Source organism: Triticum urartu, chromosome 7A, assembly GCF_056163025.1.
Source record: "Triticum urartu cultivar PI428250 chromosome 7A, HENAU_Tu73, whole genome shotgun sequence".
Taxonomy (NCBI): domain Eukaryota; kingdom Viridiplantae; phylum Streptophyta; class Magnoliopsida; order Poales; family Poaceae; genus Triticum; species Triticum urartu.
The window spans coordinates 236854453-236861637 of NC_141879.1; positions in this window are offsets into that span (position 1 = coordinate 236854453).

A 7185-nucleotide genomic window follows, 5' to 3' on the forward strand; every position below is an offset into this window, starting at 1 on the left:
GACTGAGATGAGAAAAGCTGATACGAACTCGACCTCTTTTGTTTTTGTAAATATGATGAGTTCATCGTTCTTGATTCAACTTGTTATGAATAAACATGTTTGCAATGACAATTAGAGATCATAGTTGCTTGTGCCATGCTTGATTAGCTATGAGTTATAATGGTTTACCTTGCGTGCCAACATGCTATTAAAATGGTTATGATGTGGTATGATAGGGTGGTATCCTCCTCTGAATGATTTAAGTGACTTGACTTGGCACATGTTCACGCATGTAGTTGAAACAAATCAACATAGCCTTCACGATATTTATGTTCATGGTGGATTATATCTTACTCATGCTTGCATCCAATGTTTATTAATTTTAATGCATGTACATGGCTGTTGTCGCTCTCTAGTTGGTCGCTTCCCAGTCTTTTCCTAGCCTTCACTTGTACTAAGCGGGAATATTGCTTGTGCATCCAATCCCTTAAGCCCCAAAGTTATTCCAGATGAGTCCACTATACCTTCCTATATGCGGTATCTGCCTGCCGTTCCAAGTAAATTTGCGTGTGCCAAACTCTAAACCTTCAAATAAATATCCTGTTTTGTATGCTCGAATAGCTCATGTATCAACTAGGGCTGTCCGTATCTTCCATGTTAGGCGGGTTATTCTCAAGAGGAGTGGACTCCGCTCCTCACTCACGAGATAAATGGCTGGTCACCGGGATGCCCAGTCCCATGCTTTATGCAAACTAAATCAAAAATAATTGCAAACAAAACTCCCCCTAGGACCTGATGTATGTTGGAGGCACTCATTGTTTCGAGCAAGCCATGGATTGATGTTTGTTGGTGGAGGGGGAGTATAAACTTTACCATTCTGTTTGGGAACCGCCTATAATGTGTGTAGCATGGAAGATATCGCCATCTCTTGGTTGTTATGTTGACAATGAAAGTATACCGCTCAAAATATTATTCACCTCTATTTCAAAACCGAGCTCTGGCACCTCTACAAATCCCTGCTTCCCTCTGCGAAGGGCCTATCCATTTACTTTTATGTTGAGTCATCACCCTCTTATTAAAAAGCACCAGTTGGAGAGCATCGATGTCATTTGCATTCATTACTGTTGATTTATATTGGGTGTGACTATGATTGGATCTCTTTTACCATGAATTACAATGTCTAGTCAGTCCTTGATCTTTAAAGGTGCTCTGCATTTATGTTTTGCGGTCTCAGAAAGGGCTAGTGAGATACCATCTTGTTATATCATATTATGATTGTTTTGAGAAAGTGTTGTCATCCGAGATTTATTATTATGGCTTGCTAGTTGATTATGCTATTGATATGTGTAATCATGAGACCTGAGAATTATTGCAAATATGGTTAGTTATAATCTTTGCTGAAAAATTGAATGCTAGCTTGACATATTTACAACAACAAGAGCAAACAGAGTTTGTAAAAGTTCTTCTTTATTTCTTTCAGTTTGTCAACTGAATTGCTTGAGGACAAGCAAGGGTTTAAGCTTGGGGGCGTTGATATGTCTCCGTCGTATCTACTTTTCCAAACACTTTTGCCCTTGTTTTGGACTCTAACTTGTATGATTTGAATGGAACTAACCTGGACTGACGCTATTTTCAGCAGAATTGCCATGATGTTGTTTTATGTGCAGAAAACAAAAGTTCTCGGAATGACCTGAAACTCCACGGAATATCTTACAATAAATAATAAAAAATCCTCGCCAAAGATGAACACCAGGGGGCCCACACCCTTGCCACGAGGGTGGGGGGCGCCCCCCCTAGGGCGCGCCCTACCTCGTGGGCCCCCTGGAGACCTCCCAACTCCAACTCCAACTCTATATAACTGCTTTCGGGGAGAAAAAATAGGAGAGAAGAAATCATCGCGTTTTACGATACGGAGCCGCCACCAAGCCCTAAAACCTCTTGGGAGGGCTGACCTGGAGTCCGTTCGGGGGTCCGGAGAGGGGGATTCATCACCGTCGTCATCATCAACCGTCCCCCGTCACCAATTTCATGATGCTCACCGCCGTGCGTGAGTAATTCCATCATAGGCTTGCTGGACGGTGATGGGTTGGATGAGATTTATCATGTAATCGAGTTAGTTTTGTTAGGGTTTGATCCCTAGTATCCACTATGTTCTGAGATTGATGTTGCTATGACTTTGCTATGCTTAATGCTTATCACTAGGGCCCGAGTGCCATGATTTCAGATCTGAACCTATTATGTTTTCATCAATATATGAGAGTTCTTGATCCTATCTTGCAAGTCTATAGTCACCTATTATGTGTTATGATCCATTAACCCCGAAGTGACAATAATCGGGATACTTACCGATGATGACCGTAGTTTGAGGAGTTCATGTATTCACTATGTGCCAATGCTTTGTTCCGGTTCTCTATTAAAAGGAGGCCTTAATATCCCTTAGTTTCCACTAGGACCCCGCTGCCACAGGAGGGTAGGACAAAAGATGTCATGCAAGTTCTTTTCCATAAGCACGCATGACTATATTCGGAATACGTGCCTACATTACATTGACGAATTGGAGCTAGTTCTGTGTCACCCTATGTTATGACTGTTACATGATGAACCGCATCCGGCATAATTATTCATCATTGATCCAATGCCTACGAGCTTTACATATACTGGTTTACGCTTATTTACTTTCCCGTTGCTATTGTTACAATCACTACAAAATACCAAAAACATTAGTTTGCTTTCGTTACTCTTTTGTTACCATTACCATCACTATCATATTACTTTGCTACTAAACACTTTGCTGTAGATACTAAGTTTCCAGGTGTGGTTGAATTGACAACTCAGCTGCTAATACTTGAGAATATTCTTTGGCTCCCCTTGTGTCGAATCAATAAATTTGGGTTGAATACTCTACCCTCGAAAGTTGTTGCGATCCCCTATACTTGTGGGTTATCAGGGTACATGAAGCTCAAAATGCCCGTGCCCAATGGAATTATCACTCTAGCTAGTGATCCGGACATAACACTTCGCGCCGAGAACAAAACAGCCGCACTAGCCCTCGAGGCATTATCCGAAGCCCTTGTGGCGGAGGAATTAACCACGCTGCGCTCCACAGTGGACAGGGACGACGTGATACTAGACAAAAGATCCAAGTCCACTTCTTTTAAACCAACGGATGAAATAGTCAAATTCCAAGTCCATCCAACGGACCCCACGAAAACAGCATCAATCGGGGCACAGTTAAACCCCGTTGTAGATGCCGCATTATGGGAGTTCCTGCGCGAGAATTGGGACATATTCGCCTGGCATCCTTCAGACATGCCAGGAATCCCACGCAGGCTGGCCGAGCATAGCCTTAACATTCTAAAGGGATTCAAGCCGGTCAAGCAGACTCTTCGGTGTTTCTCCGAACCTAAGCGACAAGCCATGGGAGAGGAGCTAGCCAAGTTACTGGAGGCCGGATTCATTAGAGAAATAAAGCATCCGGACTGGCTAGCAAACCTGGTGATGGTACCAAAGAAGGACAAATCTTGGCGCCTATGCTTCGACTTCAAGGACCTTAATAAGGCTTGCCCAAAGGATCCTTTCCCCCTCCCTCGCATCGTTCAAATTATCGATGCTACCGCAGGACACGACTCATTGTGATTCCTCAATGCATACTCCGGTTACCACCAAATTAAGATGGCGGAGTCCGATCAAGCCGCAACAACATTTATCACTCCATATGGCCCCTTCTGTTTTAACACAATGCCCTTCGGGCTCAAAAACACCGGCGCAACGTATCAGCGCATGATTCAGACATGTCTGGAAAAGCAGATCGGCAAAACAGTGGAGGCATACGTCGACGATGTGGTCGTTAAAACCAGTCACGTCGACTCCTTAATAGATGACTTGAGGCTCACGTTCGACAATCTCCGAACATACGACATTAAGCTCAATCAGGAAAAATGTGTTTTTGGCATACCCGCCGGAAAGCTCCTGGGCTTTATCGTCTCCTGTAAGTGCATCTAGTGCCACCCCTAGTTGGTTTTGGAGTATTGATGACAAACCTAGTTGAGGGACTAATGTGTTTGTGAGAATTGCAGGAAAACATAGGTAGAAGTCCCTCATTGATTCGGTTTTACTACCAGAGATGACCCCTAAAAATGTACGAAGACATTGAAGACAATGGTGGTTTATGAAGATATTCATTGAAGACAATGACATGAGAAGACTCCCTATGAAGCTTTTGAAACTCGAAGACCTAGATCCTTCGTAGTTTTATTTCATTCATGTTGCGTCATAGGAACCACCGTACTGTTAAGTGGGGTCGAAGAGAACCAGTCAGAATGACTGAAGTGATGCCAAATTCAAATCCTATGTCTTCGAGCGAAGACTTTGAGAGAAAATCTTGTCCAGAGTCAGACAAGTCAGCTTTACTTGTAGCCCAAGTAAAGTTGCCGTGTGAGTTCAAAATTCGATCGTTGGTACACGTGTCAGTTCCTTAGTGACCCAGGGTCATTTCGGACAGATCAGGTCGGGTTGCCAAGTGTCTATAAATAGTCCACCCCCCACAACCATAAACGGTTGGCTGCTCAGATTTCAGTGCACGGCTTTTGTCGTTTGAGAGCAACCCACCTCGAAGCCTTTGAAAGAAAAATTCCCAGTGAGGAGAAAAGCCCTAACCACCCAGAGCCAGAGTAAATTGGGCATCACTTAAGTCTTCGTGTCTGTGTGATTTGAAGACTTATTACACTTGAGGACTGTGCATCCTCCAGACGGTTAGGCGTCGCGTTCTGAGCATCCAAGAGAAATTGTGGATTGTCAGTGAACGAAGTCTATGAAGGTTTGGGAGTCCACCTTGAAGACTTACCTGAGTGATTGGGCGAGGTCTGTGTGACCTTAGCTCAAGGAGAAAACGGTGAGGACTGGGTGTCTTGGACTAAGTGTCCTTGACTGGGTGTCCGGGACTGTGTGTCCTTTGGTTTAAATACCTAGCCGCTCCAACCAGACGTACAGTTGTCACAGCAACTGGAACTGGTCCAACAAATCATTGTCTTCAACGTGTCACTGGTTTCATCTTCACTTCCTTTCGCTTACAGTTATTCTTTGTGAAGCCATTGCATGCTTGCTTTATCTTTTGTCTTCACAACATGAATGTATGATCTGTTCGGCTTCATAACTTCTTCCTACCTGATCCTTATTACACTGAAGCTGTTTGTCATTGCGCTTTCACTCTATTGAATACATGACCATGGCTGGCCTAGTGTAATCTAACTTCCGCTGCATAGTAATAGGCATGATCTTAACTGTTTGTCTTCACAACTCTCACGTTTTGAAGACTTTCACAAAAATTGCCTATTCACCCCCCCTCTAGTCGATATAACGCACTTTCAATTGGTATCAGAGCAAGGTGCTCCCTTGTTCTGTGTGATTCGGTTTAACCACCTGGAGTTTTAGCTATGTCGACTGCAGGGATAATCAAAGTCTCCGCTGCTTGTCCCGTCTTCGATGGAACTGAATATCCCTACTGGAAGAATAAGATGCGCATGCATCTTGAAGCCATTGACGTCGACCTATGGTATGTCGTCGAAAACGGCGTTCCCAAGGCTGGAGAAGGTGTCACTGCTGCTGATGTCAAGAAGTTCGTTCAACTGGACTCTACTGCCAAGAATATCATCTGTGGTCATCTGACCAAAGGACAGTATGGCCGTGTGAGTGCCTTGAAGACATCCAAACTGGTCTGGGATTGGCTCTCCAAAGTTAATGAAGGCATATCAACCCAGAGAGATCAAAGAATCAGTGTCCTTCGCAATCTCTTCAACCGCTTCAAACGAAATGACAATGAGAATGTCCAGCACACCTTTGATCGGCTCACTGACATCACAAATGAGCTTCAAGCCCTCGGCGCTACTGAGATCACCAAACATGAAATCGTCAAGACGCTGCTGAGGTCACTTGATAGTTCGTTTGACATTCTGGCCCTGATGATTCAAGAACGTCCTGATTTCAAGACACTCGATCCGTCTGACATACTTGAGAGGCTCAACACACATGAGTTTCAGCTTTCTGAGAAAAGAGATATCTACGGTCCAAACTATGGGCGAACTCGTGCCTTGAAGGCAAAAGCTGTCTCCTCATCTGAAGAAGAATCTGACTGCAGTTCTGATGATCCTGAAGACATTGGAAGAGAACTTGCAATGCTAGTGAAGAAGTTTCAAAAATTCACCAAGAAGAAAGGCTTCAGAAAATCTTCACGATCAAGCTCAAGGAATGATGAAGCTTCTGCTCATGACTACAAGAAGAAAACATGTTACAAGTGCAAGAAAACTGGGCACTTCATCTCTGAGTGTCCACAGTGGGACAATGAGAACAGAAGGAAGAAGAAGAGCAAGGAATATGATTCTGACGACAAGAAGAAGAAGAAACACTCAAAGTCTTCTTCCAAGTCTTCATCAAAGTCTTCATCACACAAGAAGAGCTCATCTGGCAAGGCGCGTGCGTTTGTAGGCAAGGAGATGGATTCAGAGGAGGAATCCGCATCTGAGGAGGCAGAGGTGGAATCTGAGGAGGAGTCTGATTCTAGCACTGCGAGTCTGGCTACAGCATACGTCGCCAAGTCCATCTTCAACACTGAAGTCAATAATTGCATCACCGACACCGACGCAAATGACAAGAACGACTCCACTCCTACCTACTGCTTCATGGCACGCGGTGCCAAGGTAAACACACGCACCACTCGCTATGAAACATCCAGTGACGATGACTCTGAATGTGATTCAAAACCTAGCTACAAAACACTTGCTAAAATTGCAACTGAACAACAGAAAGCTATGGAACATATTCAAAAACTGTTAGACAGAAGCGATGATCTGTTGGGTGCTGAAATGACTCGATCTGAATCCTTAATTGAAGACATAAAAAACCTTCACGTTAAGTATCAGGAACTTGAAGATCGTCATGATACTCTCTCAACAACTCATGAAAAGCTTTCCTATGACTATCTTCAAAGGAAGCAAGAACTCGAGAAATTGAGGGTGGCTCATGAAGATCTTCAAAAGGAAAACGAGTCACTTCGCGCCGAACAGATCAGTCCCGCTCAGGAAGGATTTGAACCACCATGTCTTAAATGCATTGAGCGTAATAATGCTAATTCTGTTGCTGAATGTTCCACTGCTACTACTGTTCCAATATCTTCAACTGTTGATGTGGCAACTAACCCCTCTGCTGAGGATA